Consider the following 24,572-nt stretch of genomic DNA (forward strand, 5'->3'; position numbering starts at 1 on the left):
TCTGGTCTAGAGAACTTCCATACTTATACATAAATTATGTAGGTGTGTTTGTGTCACACAAATAAATTGGCAAATATATACATATACACATGCAGAGTGCAAAAACCCCACATAGAAAATGTTGGTATATAATACACTCCATATATATATATATATATATATATATATATATATATATATACTGCACCCCTTTGTATAAGTGTAACATAATTTCATACTAGTCTTCAACTGCTAGGCATTTAGTTCATTCACAATTTTCTGCTTCTTCAATGATATAATGTATATTCTTACATACTTTACCCATATTTTTTAAAGTGTGAAATTCCTAAAAAATATAGGTACAAGGTCAAAACATATATACAACTGTACATATTATTTTTGATGAAAATTCAAATTTTATATGACATAGCAGAAACCAGTTCCTTTCTTATAGCATCAGTGGCAGTTCCTATTTCTTCCCTCTGTTGTATGTCATAAGGGTTTGGTTTTACTAATCTTATAGTTTCTTATTATAATTCTGATTGCTACCAGAAATATTCAGAGGAACCAAAATGAAGGACTCCTTTGACGCTGAGATCCTTTGTCTGAGTCTGAAATATGAATGCTAATGTCTTTAAAATAAATAAAAAATAAAAATTACAATATCTAGCTAACATATGCTTGTTCAAAGAACTGCCAGCCCCAGAAGGGAAACTCAGAAGCCAAAGTCCTCATCACGATCCAACTGCCAGGTGGCTTTTCTCCACGAACCCAATGAAACTCCGTTAATACTGGCGATGGCAATGGGATATGGACATCTTGTTACAAGGTTCCACCATTTGCAAGCTTTCTCCTGGAAGCCAGGATTTGTGACGCTTTGCCTGTGTCTCCGCTGGGAAGAAAGACTTCACGATTTTCTCATCAGCAACCTGCTGTCCTGAAGGCATCACCTTGACTTTTCTAAGTTCAGCTGGCTTCAGAGCCTGTGATCTTCACTTTGTGCTACAGGACTAAGGGAGCCTTTGGCAGGGCTGGAGGCTGCCATAGAGTCAGAACTGACATCTGCACAGACTTCTCAGCCCAGCTGAGCTCATCAGTGGCTCCCACAGGAGGCAGTGACTGATTCCAGGAACGCCTTGGAATTTTCCCCTCACTTACAGACATTTTCCTCTCACCCATAAAACACACACACAGACACACACACACACACCACCTTCTCCACCTTCTTCCCACATAGCTTTCTAATTCCCCTGAGAAGCATTGAATTGTATGCACCAGGAACTGAATTCTGGATCTTTTGCTTCTAAAGGTCCTGCACTTCAAACAGGCCCTGAGACCATGAAACTTGAGTCTGAGTCGCCATTAGCATAACTGAAAGCAAAGAGCAAAGGCTTGAATTAACTTACTCCTCAGATGCAACTAAAGTCAGAGAGATGGTAGAAATAAAAGTGGCCCTCATAGACTCCTATATGTGAACGCTTAGTAACCAGTAAGTGGAATTGTTTAAAATAGAATCATCAGGAGGTGTGGCCTTGTTGGAGAAAATGTATCATTGGGAGTGGACTTTGAGGTTTCAAAAGCCCATATTAGTCCCAGTCACTCTCTCTCTCTCTCTCTCTCTCTCTCTCTCTCTCTCCCTCTCCCTCTCTCCCTCTCTCCCTCTCTCCCTCCCTCCCTCCCTCCCTCCCTCCCTCCCTCCCTCCCTCCCTCTCTCCCTCTCTCCCTCTCCCCTTCTCTCCTTTCCCTTCCTCTCTTCTCCTCTCCTCTCCCTCCTCCCTCTCCCCTCCCCTCCCCTTTCCCCTCCCCTCCCCTCCTCTCCCTCTCCCCTCCCCTCCCCCCCCACCCCCACCCCCCGCTCCCACCTCAGCCCCAGCCCCAGCCCCAGCCCCCCTCTCTCTCCACCATGCCCTCACCATGATGATAACAATGGACTAACTCTCTGAATCTGTAAACAAGGCCCCCAATTAAGTGTTTTGTTTTATGAGAGATGCCTTAGTCATAATGTCTCTTCTCAGCAACAGAACAATGACTGACACAGAATCCATCTCAGCACTCTCAAAGATCAATCTATATCATTCTATGATGATAAAAACATTTCTTTTGAATTTACCTTCTATAAATAGAAAAACCAGTTTTATGGAATAATAATTCTGCAATTTCCAAGAACCAAAACTTCAAGTGGTAAGATGTCAAGATGATTGGTCGGTGGTTTTGTGAGTTGGTTGGTTTGTTTTTAATTTTTATTTGGTTGAATGTGCCTGAGTGCATATAAGTCTGTTCATCAGATCTGTATGTGGTACCTGAGGAAGCCAGAGACAGACATCGAAGCTGCTGGGGCTACAGATGGTTGTGAGGCACCATGTGGGTGCTGGGAATCCACCTCAGGTCTTCTGGAAGAGCTTGTGCTATCTTCTGTGCCTCCTCTGGAACCCTATGGTTTTGTGGACTATGGTGATCTCAGTTGTTGCTGAAACTGATGTTTTACATATTATATCATCTGAAACTAAAACTGCCTTTAGAATTTAAGTTCCAGATATAAAGAGACTGCTTCATTCACTGGTGTTTGTCTAATATCTAGAACCTTCCAGACACAGAGTAAATTTTACGGAATGATTTCATGGAGATTTTCCCTTTCATTGATGCTAAATAAATATAAAATAAGGTAGAAAACTTATTATTTCTAAAATTCTCAGAGACACCAAAATATTTATGAAGCTTTCAACATCTTCATTTATGTTTAGCTTCACAATTTCCTAACTGGTGAGCCATCACACCAGCAGCTTCACAATTTCTGTTTTCCTTTGTTTTGGGGGGTCTGGGGGGTTGTTTGTTTTATGTGTATATTTCAGATTAAAGGTAAAGTCTCTCTGATTTTTTGTGCATATAATGACAAGTTTTCATTTCATGGAAATTTTAGAATTTGTAGAATACTTTGTTAATTAACCTTTTTACACTCAACAGACCCACTGCAAAACACTTACAATCCTTTAATAACCTAAGCACAGACCACTAATCAGCATCTCTCTCCTCTCCAATGGATTCACAAGTTTCCCACTAAGAATCATATTGATCATCAAATTGCTCTTTAACCTGAGTCACTGTGACTTTCTTCTTTCTTAATTAGATTTTCTCTACATGTCTGGACACTCACCAATTGCTGAGTCCTTAAGTTTCAAAGTTATGTAAAAATGTTGTCACAGGCTCAACCATTCTATAAAAGGTCTTTGGGAAAAATAATAATGAAAATTTCCAATGTTCTAATTTCAATACATATATATGTACAATATATGTTTAATATATATTACAATATATGGACAATATATGTTAATGTATATAAATATATTAAAACTTTATTAACTATTATCTGAAGTACTCAAAATTATAAGCTACTAAATATGCATTATTTTACTTCTCAAGGGTATCAAATTAAGATGCTATCCTTAAAAATAATGTCTTATTTTCTAATTATCTTGAAGTTTTTAAACTACTTTAGGAAGGCTTAAAACATGTAATTCAAACCCTGATTTAAATAAACACAAAATTCAAATTGAATCAATAAATCAGAGCTGTTTACAGAAAAACACTGAAGATTCTCCTTTAACAGGTCATATTAATTAAATCACAAGCTAATGAACAATCAAGGTTTGATTGCCAGTGGAAACATTAATTCAGATAAATAACACGGTGAGAAAAATATGCCTTAACTTGTGTTAATACTGCCATAGAACATTCTTTTGGAGCTATTGCCAGCTTTGCCTCCAGTTGCTATAAGTTTTTAAGTTACACACACGGAGCCATTTTCCTCCAGACACAATTGCTATTCGCAACATGGCCTCACTGTGAGATACAATGTATCTCAAGGATCAGAACTCTAGCCTGGTCTGCAGTCACAAGAAATGAGTTGCCAAATGCTGCAAAGGCAGAGCTCCATAAATAGGCATTGGGGGAACTATATTCAACAGAGACCTGGGTGGTCAAGAAAAGCCATGCTGAAGAAGGACCTAACTTCTAACAGATTCTGACCACAGATCCAAACCACTAACCTCAGAAATTGTGTCCACAATTCCATGTGCCCCCGCCACTATACTTGTAGATACAAAATTTTCTTAATTCTCTTGTGACAGTGAAGCCTAAAGTGCAGAATTTTTAAACAGAAAGCAACCACCTACTGCTTTTTCTATTTTATCCATCCATTCCTTTATATATTTTTTTCCAGTATGACCTCTAAAGAGAAACTCTCCACTTTCCTCAAAGCACAGTTTCTGTTTTCAAAAGATAGTACAAAGAGAGAAGAGGATTTCCATCCACAGGAGTGGTTCTCAAAGGCAAGGCAGAGGTCTTCCATTCTGTTAGTTGCTGCAAATTAATAGGATAACTTAGTACAATGAAACAAAATTGCAAATATTATCTAGGTCATCTTGGAAAATAGTGTTCAGGTGCTAACATCTAGAAGAAATTGTATCTGAAAGATATCAAGGAAATTAAAGCAGTATACCTAAAAGAAATTTAATATATCTGGGAAATTTAATATGTCTCCCTCATCTGTTATGATCTTGTATCAGAAAAAGGTGCTGAGGAAAACAGTAGCCTGGGAAGCCAGATAGGTAGCTTTTGTTTGCTGGGCTGACACTGAGGTGGTGTCAGGAGCTACAGCGAGCTGCAGTGTTAGGACTGAGTTGATAAATTTGGGGCAAAGTTATATAAAACAATTTGGAAAACTATCCTAATTAGTCTCCATTTATTAACAACTGCATTCAAAACTCTTTTAAGTGTTCAGTGTCAAGTATTAACACACAATGATGGGGGATGAAGAGATGGCTCAGTGGTTAAGAACTCTGGCTGTTCTTCCAGAGGACCTGGGTTCAATTCCCAGCACTCACATAACAGCTCCAAGCAGTCTATAATTCCAGTTCCAGAGGACCTGACACCCTCACACAGATATCCATGTAGGCAAAACACAATGCACATGAAATAAAAAATAAATAAATTATTTTTAAAAACTTAAAATGTTAAAGACAGATGCTACTGAGTTTAAATGCATTTTTTATTCAAACATGAATGAGAACATGCATCAAAACTACTTCACTAAAGTTTTCTGGCATATCCTGACAACATGAATATCCTGACAATATGCTAATTCCCTAACCTTACTCTAAGAGAGAATTTAAAAATTAAATATTTAGAATTTCTAGGTAAACTCCACGAGCCACTTGTCCCAATATCTATCAAATGACATAGACAGAATTGGAAGGAGACTCATGCTAGTTCTTGTTAAATTGATTTCTTTTTAAGTAAAATCTAAGGTTGATAAAATAACACTATAAAGTCAATTTACTAGGATGTGACTAAGAATATAAAATATGAGGATTTAAGACTGTAGCAGCATATTTTCCCCCGGAAAGTTGGGAGGAGCTAAGGTGGGAGAAGTAAGGAGAGGAAGAGGAGGAGTAAGGGGAGAAAGAGAATTTAGAGCATTAATTAATTAATGCTTTAATTTAATTTAATTTAATTAATTAAGAATTAAGCATTAGAGTCTCATTTTTCACTGGGTACCAAGTGGATGGTGGGATGGTCTGAGCTCAGCTCAACCTTGTGGGGACAGCGTGGAAGATTGACAGAGCACTCTCCCACACGGGTGTCTCATGGGTGACTGGCCCGCCAGAGCCTGTGGCCTGAGCTGCAGCAGCAGCAGTGAGAACAAGCCTCTGCCCCTCTGCCGCTTGCTTGTGGCATCAGGCCTAGCCTAGTAGGGAACATGGCAGCCTCATATCACAAGGCACATCATGTGCCGCCGATTTAAATATCTCCTGTAACATAAGACAATAAGCAAGGAATACATCTAATCGCCTACTATTTCCTATTTTTTTAAAAAAGTTGCTACTAAAGCATAACTCATGATTTGAAATGTTTTAGCAAACAACCAAACTCGTAATACATTGAGACAATGGATATTTTGACTATAAATAATGTTCACAACAGAACACAGAACTGTGTACATTTCCACAATGTTAAGCTGATCAGTCTGGTACTATTCTCAAGCTGGGATCAGTTAATAAATGATTTTAGAGGCTTGTTTGAGGAAGGCAAGCACAGGGGATAGTTTAGTGCCTGGGACTCCTCATTTAGTTGAGGGTTATGCACACCCTAGACTTGTAATACTGTACCTGGCAGCCTAGATCCCTCATCTGAATGGACTATACATGTGCATCCCTCTCCAAACAATGCACCTAGGAACATCAGCACCTTCAACCTCCACCTGTAATGGACTCCACATATTCCACCCTTGACAACAGTATGTGCCGCTCATCCCAAGAGCAATCAAATTCAGGTGGTCTCCACTCAGGTATATCTAGCAACACATCTGAGTTCAAAGATTAGAAGGACCAACCTGGTCTGAACTGGTATTGGGTGCATGTGCAGTGTCTTGGGGGTTTTATTGCTGTCAAGAGACACTCCTACCAGGGAAACTCTTATAAAGGCAAACATTTAATTGGCAGTGGCATACAGCTTCAGAGGTTTAGCACATTGCCGTCATGGTAGGAATCAAGGCAGCATGCAGACAGACATGCTGCTGGAGGAGCCAAGAGTCCCACAACTTGATCTGAAGGCAATAGGAGACACTGTCTTCCACTGGCAGCCAGGGAAGACTATCATCCACACTCAGGAGAACCTGAGCATAGGACCTACACAATGACACACTTCCTCCGATAAGGCCACGTCTCCTCATAGTGCTGCTCCCTGTGACCAAGCATTCAAATATATGAATCAATGGGGGACAAACCTACTGAAACCACCTACAGGCACAAAGGATAAACTATGACCTAATCTATCAATCAAAATAGAAAGCCAGTCAAGTTATGTCCATTAGGAGCAAAGTCCTCCTTTCTCCTCAAGTCTTGTAAAAGAAACTCCCTAACAATAACTGGGGCTTTTGGGTATCATTAGTCACAGGCCACGGTCAGTTTGGACAGTATCTTTAGTCTGTGCTATTACTTTGATCCAACGAAAATTTTCAATTTTTTAGATAAGAGGCCAATCGCCTGGAAACACCTGACAACCCTAACACAATTATCTTGCAGTCAGAAGACCTCAGTGATAATGAACCCTCACAGGAGACAGCAGGCCTTCAATGACCATGGCTCCTTGGGCAAAGCAGTCCTTTAGAGACTCGGTGGAACACAAACCCTTCTACAGTCATCCAAATATGTCACTCTTTCTGCTGCTGCTGCTGAGAAAACAAACACGTGTCACCTGTAGTTCTGCCCTCTCTTCAAATTCTCAATTAACAAAAACAAAAACAAAAAAAAAAAAATCAAGTCCTCTCCTAAAGTCCAGTCCTTCATTAAATCAAGTTTGAACATTCATCTCGTATTCAACAGATACCGACTGAGGATTTGAGTTTGTACCCTGCACATAAAGACCTTGACAGTGCATCCTAGGAGTCCAGCATAACGACCTAAAACTCAAGTGGGTGGAATACTCTGAGGACATCAGCGGGCTCCCACCTGTCAAATGACACAGTCTGGTCATTTATAAAATGACTTCAACTGAAGGACACCACACATCCTATGAGAAAACAACTGATTACGGGGGTACTCTGTGGTCATCTTTTTAGGTTAAAATCTAGTGAATAGAGATGCCGTAGTAAGCGTTTACTTTGCACAGGCCCTAAACTAGAAAGTATGTTCCTCCTGGTGGGAGCTTTCATGCCCCTTCACAAAATAAATCTAACCCAAATCCGACCACACCTGAATCTAAATACTTACTGAAAGGCTGTAATCAACCAATTAAATAATAGCCACTGGGTTATAATCTGAAATAGCCAAATTAAAGGGCATTGTAGGAGAAACAAGGCTAAATAAACTTCAAAGTAATGCCAGCTGAGCTCTGGATGTTATTAAGACATTAATACTTGTTTTAATTTTGTCATGTTTGAACATGATAATTTTGTGTGTGTAGATGCCTCCGTGTGTGTGCTTGTGTGTGTGTGTGTGTGTGTGTGTGTGTGTGTGTGTGTGTCTTGTGCATTCAGATATCCTCAAAGGCTGGAAGAGCCCATCAGAACCCCTGAAGCTGGAGTTCCAGGCCAGGCCCTGGATTCTAGTACTCTTCACAGCTCTAAACTGTTGAGCCCAATCTCCAGCTCTGCAGTTGTATTTTAATACAAGAGTCCCCATCTTTCCAAAAATAAATATTCTATGAGACAACTATACTTGGAGTATTTCTCAAAACCACTAGAAGAAATTAAATGAGAAAACAAGATCAGATATGGGGCTGGCCATGCTAGAAGCTATGTGACAGGTTGACCAGGGTTTTCCTGCAACTATGACTTCTACTCATTTTTGTCCCCACAAAGAGGGGCAGAAAGAATGAAAGACTCGGAATGGTAAGGAATGCTTGAAAATGCTGTCTTCTGAAAATGGCATGGCTCCCGTTTTCATGAACTAGTAGCAGCTGTGATTATCTGTACATGACCTGCACAAAATGGAACCCATCAACATTCAGCCATGGATGGGAGGGGCTTATTAGGCCCTGCTGCTCTCTGAGCTATTGGCTGTTCCTGAATGCTGGAGGAAGTGGAGCAATTTCATTGGGGTTCAGAAGCTAGTAAGTTGTCATTGCTCCAATAAATAGCCTCCCAACATGAAGTGTGGTAAGGAAGCTGACATCCTGGTCCAGTGAAAGATGTTAGCACTCAACACCAGAGCAAGGGAGAAAAGAAACCTATGAAGACAAAGCCTCTAGAGTATCAGGGCGATCTGGGCTGAGTGCTGGGAAATTAAAAGACAGGCTCTAATTTCCTGCTTTCAGCATGTGGGCGGTTGGAGGTACCATTTGTTGATGTTAAGGAAGCTAAAAACTTGGAGATGGACTTGCGTTCCCAGAATTTTGTTTGATAAAATGCTGGACTGGGAACATTACATGGAGATATAACTGACATACTGATATAAAATTTATGAGTCTGGATCTTGATACATAAATCTAAGCCAGACATAAATTTGTGATTCATTTGGATCACAGGGAACCACCAGGATTCTTTGTTAAGAAAATGTTCAAAAGAAAGATGGGGGAAAAGGAAGACTTTGCTGATCTAGGGAAGATACAATTGACCTGAAACAGGTTGAAGAGGGAAAGAAAGTAACATTAAACTACACAAAGAAGCTCAAGTGTGGGTGGGTTGTGACTGATAAATGTAGATCCTGGGTGGCATCTCACTGCCTCTTCCTTTGCCCGGTCTCTTACACGGATGTCTCCCTGTCACTATAAATATGCAAAAATATTTTTTGATATTGGAAGTCCACAACATGTCTTAGTTGAAAGCTTCTTGCTAACTAGCCCTCAGCAACCCTCCTCGAGCTTGTCTGTCAGGAAGCACAAACTGTCAGGTGTGGTGTATTAGTGTGGAACAAATCGGGATACCTGTCTCCCACACTAAAACTGAATTTGGCCTAAGCAGTCATTAAACTGTGACAGCCACAGAACACTGTAAATTCAGACTGATCATGCCAAAAAGTGATCATGTCAGATTCTGTGAGATTTTCTTCAAAGATCTTGTAGTTATAGTACCTCTCACCTTTTTAAGTGTGATCCAGGAGTATGATTTGTTTCTAATAAAACTCCAACCTGTTAGCAAGCACCTAGTGTCGATGAACCTAACTACTAACTCTAGGCAGTGGTAACCTAGCTTCCTCTGTTCTCATAAAAAAAAAAAAAAAAAAAAAAAAAAGAAAAGAAAACACAGAAAGGCCAGCACTTCGATTTCTGATATTGCACTCTGGACCAAAGCCCCACCCTTATTTGGTGTCCTTGGCTTCATGTGTCTGTGCCTCTCTGTCTCTCCAGTCCTCTGTCTCTTTGCCCCCTCCCTTCACTTTCCCAATCATGTTTGACATTCACTCTTCTATGAAGGCCTTGCCATGCTCCTCTTGCATGGAGGCCTCAGCTTTCTAGCACTGACCACTACACTGACACTCCACTCAGACACTAGAATATGCAGGAGAATCTGTGCCTCGCACAATTTTATAGCACTTCACAAAAGAGGAAGTGAAATAGCATGCAGAAGAGTCTCTACTGCTCAATGGTTCCTTAACCAGCCTTTACCAAATCACCCTGGCAACAGCAAATCCAGACTTCTTGGAAGTTTCTTTCCTGCCACATAACCAAATACACCTATCAACATTTATAGGCAAGAAAATACACTTACTAGTTAAACCAGTTTACTAGCCTACGAGTGCTATATATAGTTTAATACTCTCAGGAGAAGAAGGTATTCAGGCATGACAGCATTTTTTCCAACCCATTAACCTCTATTCTATTTCAGAAATGTTTGGAGCCATCTAAATAATATTCTGTTCCAAGTGTTCAAGCAGGACATACAGGAGGAAAGCCACACCAGTGTCCTTGAGTCTGCATCACAATTTCCATTATTTTGAACATTCAGACACTTCAGGGCTACTAGTATCTTCCAGCTTTTTCATAATTTACACAGAGAATTGACAGATATATATAAATCTCAAATACAGACTTTCTTAAAATTTTACAGAACCGTCATCTCAGGTCTGCAAACAAACATCCTTAGAGATCCTCTGTCATCTGAGGGTGAAATTCCCTCTTACATCTGCTCTGCACTCGGGGCCTGACTCAAACTCTCTTCAGTAGCAATCATACAAGCAAAAGGGAAGCTGAATGAGTATCTCTTCTTTGTTCTCTGTCTATGGCAGCAGCATATGGACTACATGTGGACTTGAGGCCTGAGGTCCTCAGAGGTATACCTACATTTCAAACTAAGGCAATCTGGGATTATCTCATCTGGTTGGTTTTCACAGACTTTCATCATTTGCCTTGATATATGGCCGTCTGCTGGATTAAGGCAGAGGACTGTAAACTTCTAAGGATTCTGAAGGCACCAGGAACTCTTCCTGGGAGAGCACGAAGCAACCCACAAACAGCCATTGAGGAGTTAGCAGATAGGGAAGGCTATAAGACAGTATCCAGCAGCCCAAACATATAATGAATGAAGTAACTAATCTGGTTTCTGTTGCTGTGATAAACACCAGGACCAGAAGCCACTTGGGGAAAGAAAGGGCTTATCGGGCTTACAAGTTAGAGTCCATCTTGGACATGAAAGGACCACAAGGACTAAAGAAAACATCTGATTTCATTAGAAAGAAACAGGAAGCTTACCAGGAAGCTTTACAGATTCATACGAAGTGTGATCTGAAACTTAAGAGGTGATGCTCATAAAAGCCCAACATACAGGGACCCATGTGCACAGAAAGGTAAGAATGAAGAGAATCGGCATCCAAGAACCACCAAATAATCAAAACATAGCAGTGCCAGTGGAGATTTTTGTTTTGCCCTCTTCCTGTTTTCAAGCACACTTGTCTGGAGAAACACATCACAGGAAGATTTGACAAAGCTGCATTTCACACTTCTGGAGAAATCACATTTTCTCTTTCTGAGGTCAAGCTGCCACTTCAAATTCCTTGTTACTTTCAGCAGGTTTTCCCCTCCCATACCCCCCATCAAAAACACTTTCAATGAGCAAAAAAGAAATGGCTACATTTATTGATGATATCTCTTTCCCCAGTCCTGAATCACTTGTTAATGCTGTGGTTAATTCTTATATGTCATATCTCAATACTATCTAAAAATGAAAGGGCAATCTATTAATTCATTCTTCTCCTTTTGAAAAGTGGAACTATAACATCCCAGTTAGAGTGTACCATCACTTCAGCTGAGACAAAGGGAGAGCAGATAAGACCCGATGTTGAACCTTACAACACTTCAAGCCCCCTGGTCCTGTTCTCAGTTTCCTAGCAGAGCCATAAGTGTTTGTTGGCCATGGACCAGGCCCACATATTGGGCATGGCAAGAGCGAAGTCACGTTCCCACTCTCAGGATAAAAGCCTCCCTACAGAAGGCAGATGAGATGTACCAAAAAGCACACCACTGATTCTCTGCAAAGTTCCGGGCAGTTCCCAAATACTCATTGACCACTGGTGCTCACCACAGAGATCTTGCTCTTCCTGTTCAAAGTGAGCTATGCAAAATCAAGAGAAGTTGAGAACAGCAGGATAAACAATTAATGCAGCCCTGGGGAGTCATTAAGATGGGTATTCAGAGTTCAGAGTATTCTCTACCCATTCTAATGAACACACACACACACACACACACACACACACATACACACACACACAGGCCTACAGTTTATGCTCCAACAATCATAGAAAACCGGTATTTGCTTTTTGGGGGTTGCCTGCAAAGACACATAGAGAACTAAAAAAGTAAAGTTCACATTAACCTTGTCTCACAATTTTAATTTAAATCTTTTATGGCAAATCGGCTTCATAAATAATACCATACAGCTAAAAGTAAGTGTCCCTTAAAATGGTTTGTTTTATAAGCAAGTAGGGTGTCAACCTAAAGCTGAAGAAATTACCTGCACCTGTTGAAATCAGAGATTGATATTAACTCTCATATTGCTGAAAGGAGATTAACAAGAGATCAATTATAAAAACACCTAAAGTTAGTTAAGAAAGAAAAAAAATGAAAGAAGAGAGAGGAGAGAAAAGAGAAGAGAAGAGAAGAGAAGAGAAGAGAAGAGAAGAGAAGAGAAGAGAAGAGAAGAGAAGAGAAGAGAAGAGAAGAGAAGAGAAGAGAAACACGCTTGTCTTACTTACAAAACGTAGGAGGAGGGCCAGAGTTAGTCTGATTTGGGATGAACTGGTTTCACACACAACAGAGAAGTTACAAAGAAATAGGTCCAACAGAGCTCAGTACAAAACACTTGCCTAGCAATTGTAAGCTTCCAGATTCCATCCATCTCTAGCACTGAAAACAAACCAAAACTAAACTAGAAGCAGGGTTTCTTTAATTCAAAAACAACACTGTCCCGGAATATTTTTTTTTCATGCTTACTCTGTATAGCAGGTCCTAAGGAGTGAACGTTATTTACATTGTTTCCCTTCTTCCCTACCTCTGCATACTAGATATATACTATGTGCTCTCTTTCTGGAGAAAATGGAGTACACAGTGCCATGAGGTCTGAGCTTCAGATCTAGAACAGCCCTCTAATAAACTATAGGGAAGCGATACATACGCAGAACTGACCAGGGAGGGAGGTCTGACGAGCACTTCCAGGCCCACACTCATTGGAGGCACACTACCCCTACCCGCCATTTCTTCTCAAGATACTCATGACCAAATCATTTATCTTTATGTATGTGTGTGTGCACATGCATGTGGTGTAGGTGTGTATGTTCATGTATGAAAGATACACTCCTGGCATAGAATGCATATGAAGATCAGAAGACAAACAGGCATTGGTCCACATAGTTTAAAATAAGGACTCTTCTTTGCTACAGAATACACTTTGGTGACTGACCCACAGCCTTCCTGGGATTCTCCTGCCTGTCAGTGACATTGCTGGAATTACAGATGTGGACAGTATCCCATCCAGCTTTATGTAGGTTCTGGGGATCTGAACTCAGGTCCTCACACTTGCACAATTTGCACTTCACCCACGGAGCTGTCTCTACAGCTCTGGGATTCAAGTAGTTAATATAAAAATAGTTCCTTTATTCTGGGTGGTTCCTAATAAAGTTTGTAAAACTGAAAAATAAATGATTTAGAATAGCATTAATGAGTTGTATCCTAATTGTAACCTGATACATGTTTTGTGACAGTGTCCACTAAAACATACTCAAAGAATTTGAGTCAGTAAGAATCCCACTATTCCATAGTACCCCTTTAACATGTGTGTACACTGTCCGGATATTTTATGTGTGAATTCTTTTCCAAAGAATGGCATTCTACAAAACATTCACAATGCATTTTATGTGAGTTATAGTTTACTGATATAATCTTTATCAGATATGACTATGTTACCAGCTTACAACATGTTCATCACTGCCTTTCAGGAAGACGGCTGGAGCATCTTTTCTTTATGAAGTTAAATGACTCCTGAGTTTCCATTTATTAATGAAAGCAACTACGCCCATGAAAAAGCCATAAAGGAATGGTGAGGGGCACAATGTATGCGCCTGGCCACATGGGGACAAAGACTGCAAGGCTGCATGCCTCTGAGATGGCACGTCTATACAGTGTGCTATACTTGGTGACAGTAAACAAAAGTTTACTTATTTTCATGATAAATGCACAGGTAGATTCCACTCCATGAACCCATACAGATGATTTTAGACCTGTGAAAATTTAAGCTTAGTATCCAAGTGTCTAGTAGAAGAAAGAACTTTCCTTTGTCCTGACTTTAAAACTCTGTCCCTAAAGCCATCATTCAGAGCCTTGTGCTGTGGTTTTTCCTTTGGGAAGTGACTGGATCATAAAGGCTCTGACTTCATCAATGAATTATCCATTTATGGATCTATCACAGGAAAAGGCTAGCTATTGAAAAAGGAGTCTCCTTGGGGGAAGGATGTCATTGTGTGTGTACTGTGTATGGATTGTTGCCAGTCCCTTCTTCGATCTCTTTGCTTCCTAACCAATATCAACTGAGCACACTTTCTCCAACAGACACTTTACCGTGTACTCCTCTCCATCCATGGGGCTAAAGGCTCAAGGCAGGGCAGGCACTTCGGAGACCACAGGCAAAGGAAACCAATCCTCTCCCAGTTGATCCCTGCCTGGTATTTCATCACAGTATCAAGAAAGCCAACATAGAATCTCATCACACTCCTTCCGATCAAAGCACTCCTAAACATTTTTCCTCCGTCACTACAAAGTGGCATTTATTGACTGAGGGACTATTAATAGCACAGTGACAGGTGCTACAGAATAAGTTAATACGGATGAAGTAAAGGAGACACCAAAGAAAGGCGTTAACAGAAATAAGTGTTACATATCCTGACACATGTAAAAAAAAATAAGATTATGATGATAGGTGCCAGGCTTTTGCAATAAAGGAGAGAGACTTTGGGCTCAATTCCAAGTAGGGAAAGTGGGGATGATGGCTGGCAGCAGGGTAGTCAAGCAGGAGCATGGAAACACGGCTAGTGATAATAATGGTGTTAACAATTCTTGCTAAAATGGCCTGACTGGAGTTATGTTATGGGTAGTTGGGAGACAAGTTATCTAGGTGCAGGGGTGCTGGTGTGCACTGGCTTGGTGGGATTCTTGCTAGAACTGGCCTATGTAGGCATGTGAAAAAATGGGGAACAATATCAAAGCTTAAACAAAAAGAAGAAGGCTTAAAGAAGCCTGACATAGAGCTAAACTTCAGATATTTAGAAAGTTTCATGGCATGCCTACTTTGAATTAGCCTCTAAGACAGAACAGTGTGCTTTTGGAAGGAGAGATAAGACATTTAAATAGGGGGTGGAGAGCCAACCACAAACAAGCATTGAAAAGTGGGGACAGCAAAGCACCCAAAAGCTAGACAGAATATTCAGGATGTGTGTGTGTCTCTGTGTGTGTGTGTGTGTGTGTGTGTGTGTGTGTGTGTAAGCTGAGGATGGAATTTTAGATGATAATTAGGACAACCACTGAGAAAACATCCATCTAAGAAAGCTAAATATATATAGAATCCTGAGCAATAAAAGATAATTAACCAAGTTCATAAAACCAAATATACTATGTGCTGAGCCCAGGTTAAACAAATCATAAAATTAATACCTTTATAGATATAAATTAAGCACAATACAATTATTTCATGAATATCCAGTATAGCTAATACCATAGCTATACATAAATACTACAAGATATCTGATAGTAAGTTTTGATTATTGCAATACAGACATGTGAACACACAACTTGTTAAATTCACTCATGCTTTGTCTTGGATGTCTTCTGAGTATGCCCACTTGTACCCGCTCAGAGTCACGCAGGGTAGTCACCTCACCTCCCTGCAGAGCCGTTCCTCTGTGCTTCAGTGTTATACCATGAAGGAAAGCAACACAGTCTTACACAGAAAACCCTCCATAAAGTTTCAGCCACCAAATCTGCCTTCTACTAAGAGATATAATTTCTTTTGTTCAAGTGAGACAACACAACTTAACTGCTTTGAGAAAATCCATGGATCATAAATGCTCTGGCTTTGCTGTATGGTTTCTTTCTTGCAACCTGGCTTTAATAAGCAAATGAAGCCATCTCTCGGAAATTAGAATTAAAATAGCAAGCAGCTTCAGAAGACAAATTATATCATGGTATTGTTTTGTTGCTGTTTGCAGAACAAGGTATTTAAAAAGTCACAAAAAAAATCAACTTTTTAAAATGCCTGTCCTTTGTGTGTGTCAGCCCTCACAGACAGCAACAGAAAGCGTTCTGGGGTGCTTCCAGTTATGTTCAAAGAGAGCATTAAGGAGAAATGTCTCTATATTCACTCACTTAAAACACACAATGGGTAACACATATAACTACCATGGCACACCGCATTTACGGCAGAAAGAAAATCCCAGGTCATCATGATAAAGAATCCTTTCACTATTGTGGTAGAAAAATTCTGCCCAGAAAAAATAAAGAGACTATTTAGCTCCTGTTCATGAAGAGTTTTTCTTTTAAAGAAACTGAATCTGAAAATTTGGCAATTTGGGCACACACACACACACCTTCTCAAGTCAGTATCTACAAAGATTTAAAATTCTGTTTAGTAATTGTCTACTCTTTGTCTCTTCAATATTTCATTTTATGTTTTTATTGTTAAAATGGAATTCTTTATATAAAAATTACTAGTGTTTATATTCAAGTGAATACTATTAAATTAAAATCCTGTGCCTAATAGACACAGGTAGACAAATAATATTCTCATTGCTCTTTCTTGTCTTCTTGGGGTTCGAGTGGATGCTCTGTACCCATGTGGGTACATTTCTAGCATGTTTTTACTTCTAGTATGTTAATTGTTCTTAAAACCCAGGTTTTTGAGGGAAAATGTCATTTATTTTCTCCTTTTACCAAGATCTTAAAATCCAGAGTACTAGCAAGTCAACAGAGTTTGACTTTGCGAAGGGAAATTGTGTCAGATACAGAGCTGATGGAAATACGGCAAGATCACTGGCTGACTGAGTAAGGAGAAACGATGACTGAATTATGTTTGTAAAGGGGAAGAAGGGTCTGTGGGGTTTCAGTAAATGGAATGACTGCTACCCTGAGGTAGGCTGAGAAAGCAGCAGGTAAAAGCTGAGACACCCACTTTTGAGAGTGGGACTGCCGCCAATCAGGTGTGAAAATATCAAATGCATCTTTCAACCTGCCAACTCTGATTTACCTAACTTACAAACACAATCGCTGTAAGCTCTCTCAAGTCTCTCTTTCACAAAAACCACACACACACACACACACACACACACACACACACACACACACACAAGGGAGCATGTCTGAAGAGTACAAAAGGAAACACAACTGTACAGGCTGCTGCTATATAGCTGCTAGCATTTCTAAGCCAAGACTTGGCCATGCCAGCTTAAAAAGTGCATTTGCAACAGTTAGCATTAACTGCACAGCTTTATGTGCACAGGTGCTATCCAGGCCTTACTGATGAAATGAGTTCCTTTTAGACCAAGGTTAAGGTAGTTGAAATCACAGCATTATGACAAAAATGATTAGCAACTTAAAAAGGGAAGTCCTATGTGGCACTTTGTATAAATTCATACAAAAAGGACAAACATGTCCACGTAAAGCTCAAGGAATTGGTTAAAAGTGAAAAGAAAGACCTTGAAATGCTGGCAAGAGTTTCAAGGTACACAATAGAGGCAGAGAGATATTCTCTCCTTACAGCCAGTTTTCAAAAAACACTTAACTACAGTCACAATACACAGTACAGATATGCTTCAGGTGAGAGTCAAAAAAAACCTGAATTTCTAATTTACTCAAAATTCCATTTGAAAGCCTTTATTTTTGAAGAATAGCCACATTATTACTTCTCTTCTGTTCGTGAGGAATATGAAAGGGCCATAACCGTGCTGGTAAGTTATGAGTGAACCGAGCTGTGATTGTGGTTCGCTCACATGGCAATGAATGGAAGCAGAAGAGAAATGAATGCCGTGGAACTGTGAGCTGAGGTTCACATAAAAAGGCAGCAATAAAATGGAAAGTCCTCTGTGACACACACAGTCCACCAGAAAGGAGAAGTGGGCAGTGCATTCTCTCATGCACACCCACACTGCAGTGCTCAGAACTCCACAAAATACTAAGCTAGAATGTCACTGCAGAGTTGCCTAGGACAGTACAAATACTGGTAAAAGACGGAAAACAAATTGTGACATTAATATAGGGGAAAGGGTTGAAAATATTACAAACATTGTCTATTTAAGAAAGTAGAGTAAACACAGACCTAAAATTGATCAGTATTGAGTCATATCTGGAGTTAGACTGGCTTGTCCTGATTCATAGTACAGCAAACTAAGTGATAATAGCAGATTTTCCAGACTACGTGGACTGCAGTTTCTTCCTTGGTAGAAGGTGGAAAATGGTGTTATTTCAAATCTTTTCTAAGATTTATTTAATGATAAGGAAACATGTAAGAGCTGGCACTCACTGGGCACATACTACGGTGAAATAGATTCCAAATGTTCTAAATGTACTTAGTCATCCACATTTTTCTATTTTTATAGAAATGAACTGATGTCAAAACTTTACCTTATTCCATGACTCTAACTACAAAGAAAAAAAAGGAAATAACAAGGGAAGATATTCGGAGAAGTGAAACTGATACTTTAACAAATCGCACTACCATTGATGTCAAAAAGACCAAGAGTGCAGCCATACACTAGGGTTCCCTGGCCTCTCTGCTGCTTAGACACCCATAAATACAAAGGCAGCAGAAATATCTGAAGATGATTTCCACATGGTCTAAACCAAAGTCCACTGAAGCTGACAACTAAAAGAACTATTCAGATCTACAAACTGACAGAACCAGAAAGGGAGGACCAATTGTCTGAGACTGTTGGCAGAAAGTTCAACTGACAGAAACAGGCCTCAAATTTTTCCATCAAGAATATACTTTGAGGGTTTCCTTAATCATGTCTCCCCTCCTTTCCACTCACTCCTTCATTCGAGCATCTTTCTATATTCCTTCCCCATTTGCTTTAAAGATAAGGTGATCTGAATGCCTCCCCTCAGCCTCCTGAATCAATAACTCTCCTTCTTCCTCCTTCATTCCCTCACAACAGTGGCTTTCATTCTCCGTTTTGTTGTTGCTGCTGCTGCTGCTGCTGCTGCTGCTGCTGCTGCTGCTGCTGCTGCTGCTGCTGCTGGTGCTTGGTTTTCCAATCTCAATCGCCATTCCACTAGCCCCATACACATACTTTAAAAAACAAAACTTTCCTAATGACAAACCGTCCTGGAATCTTTTCAGATTGCCTCTGAACATACATCAGACCACTCCTGCCCACTCACCTATGCCCCCTCTATTTTCCTCTTTTGCTACAAATCCTCCTGTCCCCTGCTTTTCTATTTGCTATTCTGTTACTTCATCCTTTATAGTCCATTTGGAAATTAAACACTATTTTAATTCGATAATATATTATCCTTTCAAGTTGGTCATATTACTAGGGTTAGAACTCTCTGGAGTTTAGCATTGAAACTTTCTAAGATCAGGAAGTTAATTTGTTGTTTGTTGTTGGCTTTGTTTTGTTTTTCTATTTTAAGCGTCACTGTCTGCCCCATCCTTTCTCAATGGGAATTCTGATTCCTAAAGAATCCCAATAGGCTTCATTTGTAACACTACTTGCTTGCTTTCTCGGTATCTCAATTTTCCTGTGTTCCTCCTGAGAGGTTTGACCAGACAGACAACAGAAGCCTCTGTTCCTCTTCTACTTCCTCAGGGACTTCTTTTAGCCCACTATACAGATTCTGATTTCCATGCTGCTTCAAAAGTCACTCCTCTAGTCAAACCCATCAGACCAATTAGAACAACTTCTATGGTATTCTCCACTGGGTTACAACAAGGCTTACAACTATTAACCAAAGTGCCTAATGTTTACAGTTTCCTTCAACTCAGACAATGCTTGCAGATCCGGAAGGTCGGGGATTTAAATCCCTGAAAACAGAAGTCCCAAAGCAGCCATTCTAAACTTGAGACAGAATCAGCTTTTATCACTTGAACGGAATTGTTGTGCAGGGAAATGTCTGATTCCTTGGAATGCTAGAAAGAATGAACATATTTGTGCATGAATCAAGCATAAAGAAATGACAAATGTCTTCTGCTTGAGATCTTCAAATGATTTTCTCTCTGAGACTTTTTAAATGCAAATATTTTGTTGGGTCAAAGCCAGTGAGCTCATCTCATGTTTCCCATTTTCAAATCTACAGACAGACATATAGATCATTCCATGGCTTCAGGAAATGACCACAGACCCAACGTTCAAGATGAACTTCTCTGGCAACCCACTCACGCTTGGGAGAAAAGTCACTCCCATTTCCAATAATCCTCTCTCATCTTCTGGTCTACTCTGATCATCTTTGCTTTAAACTCTCTGATAAATCAATGCCTATAATACAATCCTACCATGAGTATTTAATGTAGATATGAATATTAGAAACTTCAGGGGCTTCTTGTCTTTGCATCACTATTCCTAATAGCATATACTTCTGGGGTTTTTTTTTTTTTTTTTTTTTTTTTGAGTTTGTGCTAAATAAATAGCAAACATTTGATTAATTTCATTGATGTTTCGCCTTGTCAGCTATGGATTCAAACGGCACCTAATTTCACTCAAGCCTCAGTTCACTCATAAATTCATGCTTCAATTGTCCAGCATTGAAGTTATCTTTAATCCTTCTGGAGACATCACTAAGGTATGAGTAGGAAGTTTTATGAGAGGTCACTTGAATTTTAGGCTGATCATTTTTCACAGAATCCATGAAGTGAGTCTATAGACCTCATACAATAAAAATTTTCAAGCTAACTGACAAGTTTGAATTAAATAGTCAGTGATGATCATATTCAAAACACTTCCACAGGGTCACCAAATGAATGCTTTTGAATATTCAATTTATCCTAAAACAAACTACTTTAGTCCAACTTTAAAAGAAAAATAGTCTGGCAATGTTTTAGAAGCACAAAGCAATATACAAGTAAAATTATCATATTTTTCATGCAAATGACGACAATATTCATAGTAAAAAAAGAAATGATGACTACTAGTGACCAAACACAATACATGTAAACCAGGACTCTAGCCAGAAAGTCAGGAAACAAGGTCCACTTCTTAATGAGGCGTCTTAGCTAAACAGAATCCTTACTCCTCTACAAAGAGCTTCTGAAGCCCTAATGGAACTAAGCCCCAAAAGATACGTGTTCAGAGAAGATAAATGAGCAAGGGAAGAGGCAAAAGCTTGAATCCCATCAGAATGAACCCTAAGTCCACATGAGGCTTTTAAACATGGCCCCAAAGCTATTTTCATGCTGCCCATGGAGAGGTGTAGCCTATGTGTCCTACCCTTGAATCTGTTCTCTTTAAACACTTGATCAATAATCAACAGACTAGGTAAACAGAGCACTGAGCCCCTAAGGAACCATACATTAAATTATTGGCTAATCCCAGTTCATATATCTGAACAGTGCTGTTCAAATTCTCACTGATTTTTCCATCCACTTGAGGTATGAATACAGACAAAAGAAAAGATCAGCCCCCTGCGGGAGCTCTTCTGACCTCTGAGAGTCCAGCACTACTCACCTCTTATTTTGGTACTGTTTTGTTTGTTGACATATAGACATTTCTTGGGGATTTGGCCCTCTTATCATTACATAATGACCCGGAGTATCTTCTCAATTAACAGAAATCCCTGTTTAGTATGAAATTAACATGCCTACTTCATCTCTCTATTATTTGTTAATATGGTAAATTTTCGCTGTCCATTCATTTTAATGTGAGCCTCCACATTTAGAGGATTTCTTATTGACAACAGAGAGCTGAGTCTTGATTTTATCCATTAAGAGTCTTCTAATTGGTTCATTTTGATCACTTACATTGAGTTATGTTGATATGGTTTTATGAATGTCTATAACTTGTGTCTATAGCTACTTTCTCTCTGTTGTATTTGTCTGGCTTTCCTGATGTTTCACTTGGTCTGATTTTAAATGAAAATATTATATGACTCTATTTCTTACTTTCTCACACCTTATGCTTTCTTAAATTTTTATAATGGCTGTTCTAAAGTTTATAATATGTGGTTTTAACTAACCTAACTGGATCACATCATATATTGCACAGAAACATCATTTCAGAGAATTCTCGAGGGCAACCTCCGACTCCTTTGTAAGACTGATACCATTCATTCCACTTCTTTATTACTGTTTAAGCATCTGCCACTTATGGACTCAGTGGCTGTGCTGTAGGTAGGCAGGTGCTGGTTACAAATATCTAGACCCACACATCTTTCTAGAGATTAGGGTGGTGGCTTGTCCCTCACGTCACAGTTCTCAGTTCTCTGGGAGACTAAGGAAAAGTCACTCATTTCTAGTTTGCATGTTTTTCTTTCTAAGGGCAGAAGTAGCAATGTCTAAGCTCTTTACATGGAAGCGTTGATATCTTCAGTCTCTAAACGTCCAGAAATGCTTACTGTCCTAATAGGAAGCCCAAACCGTGGAAGAACAGCACCAGCTTTCAGCCATGTATTGGGAGCCCCTCGAATCCCAGTCAAATTCCAAAAAATCAATGCACATGGACCAGAAATAAACTCTTCATACCCAGCCCTTTACCACCTGCAGGCATGTGAGCAAAAGGAATGATAGTTGGATGATTGATTTGGAGCAGTGGTTTAAGCACAAATCTCCAAGGATAACCCTTAAGGTACTTTCTCAAACCGCCCTGTACCACCCTAAGGCCCTAGTCACATGCCTTTCTCTGAGTGTGCAGAGCATGCCCAGGTCTACCATTTTACTGAGGACTCTTCTACTTTGAGGCCTAATCTGGAAGACATTTTTCCCTACTCATTACCTGGCTGGCAAAACGAGACAAAACTAGTCTATTAGAAACATAAATGACCCTTCCTCAATAAGTTCCTAGTGTCTACCCATCTAAAGTATACCTGCCCCCACATCACTCTTTCTCATTGCTTGAATTTCACACTATTTCACACCATTTACAAGTGTATAATCTCAAACTACTGATTTAGTTAATTCCTACTTCTCCCATTAGATAACAGGCTCTGAAATGAAGACATGGGTTTCATACATTCTATCTCCAGTGCACACAGTGAACACTAAGTGCTTAGTCAGAAACTCAGAAGAATGGGCTCTTTTTGACAGGCGCTGTCTTTGTGCACCTCATGGGTTAGATCATGATTTGCCAATCCCACTACTACTGACAGCTTATCCAACTACTGCTTAATTGCAGGAGATGGTCTGGTTAATTTAGAGGATATATCTTGGCAATGTCCGTGGCCACCACCACACCCCAAGCAATGAAAACCAAAAAAGCTCCCAGAGCCTATCAAATGTACTCTGGCAGACTGGTGAGATCCACTGGCTCCCAGAGTACGGTGCTTTTACCTAGCATCTTGGTTCAAATTAAAGGATGCCAACAATAGGAAAGCAACTCAGAACCCTGGCTGTGCTCTAACCTGAAGCAAGTGGCTTCATTGCACTCTTCCTCCCCTTCTCAAACATGACCTAAACAGGACCCTACACACTATGAAATGTGACCATTACAATAACTGAGATTTTCCATATTCAATCTTTCAAAGAGAATGAACTAACTCTGACATCAGCATATTGTGTGGAGGATGTCTCAATCAAAGGATCAAAGAACTCAATCAAAAGGGCTAGCAGAGGCCACTGCATGGAAGCCCTGTCTGACAGAGAGTTGCTCCAGTGTGTGGCATTCTAATAACTGAAATCATGCTTCTTGCTTAAACAATAACCTTATTGCTGCTTTTGTCAAAAGAATTAGGCACTGTTTGTTTTATCTGCTGCAAGCTAAATGAAACCAGCTGTACCAATGAACCAAACTCTAATGTCTGCATTCTTCTTGCAAAGGAAATCAGGGCTGGAATCTGCTATTCGAGTAAGCTTTAATGTTTCAAAAAAAAAATAAAATTAGCAGTTGAGAGTAGGTGGACTGTTATCCTTCATGGAAAAATAAGGATAAGAGCCCTATTTTTCACCTTTCCCTTTACACAAAGAACACTGAAAATCGTGTGACAAACCTCATTCATTACATAGCTACTCTATAAAAATCCTATTTCTCCTATTGTACATTGTAACACCACATGATGTGCTTTAAACTACAAAGCACACTGCTGCCTGCTGTACTGGCATTTTCATATCCTATAACTAATCATGTTGGTCTGAGTTAGACCTTTTAAGCAAAATGCAAACAGCTTAGACCCACAGACCACAAATATAAAAGGCACTGCATCAGCCCTAATGAGAAGCAGGCAGAGGCAGGAGGATCTCTGTGAATTCAAGGTCATTCTGGTCTAAAGAGTGAGTTCCAGGACAACCAGAGATGGACATACAAAGACCAGGAGACTGGCAGCGAGTGGGATACAAAGAGAATAATTTAAAAAGATAATATTAAATTAAAATTTTAAAATTCTAAGGGGGTGGGGGAGACAACGAAGGAGACCATACACATAGACAGAATCGATTGTTGACCTCTTAGGATAATATATGTATTAAAAGTTAAGATTGAAAC

At 39.7% G+C, this 24,572-nt stretch overlaps 1 protein-coding gene across 5 annotated transcripts in view; it reads right to left on the bottom strand.

Annotated features, from left to right (window-relative positions):
• Cdk14 (cyclin dependent kinase 14) overlaps window positions 1-24,572 on the bottom strand; it is a 532,454-nt gene that overhangs the window by 355,117 nt on the left and 152,765 nt on the right. The gene's annotated exons all lie outside the window — the stretch shown is intronic.

The sequence above is a fragment of the Arvicanthis niloticus genome, chromosome 15 (assembly GCF_011762505.2).
Source record: "Arvicanthis niloticus isolate mArvNil1 chromosome 15, mArvNil1.pat.X, whole genome shotgun sequence".
NCBI classification, from domain to species: Eukaryota; Metazoa; Chordata; class Mammalia; order Rodentia; family Muridae; genus Arvicanthis; species Arvicanthis niloticus.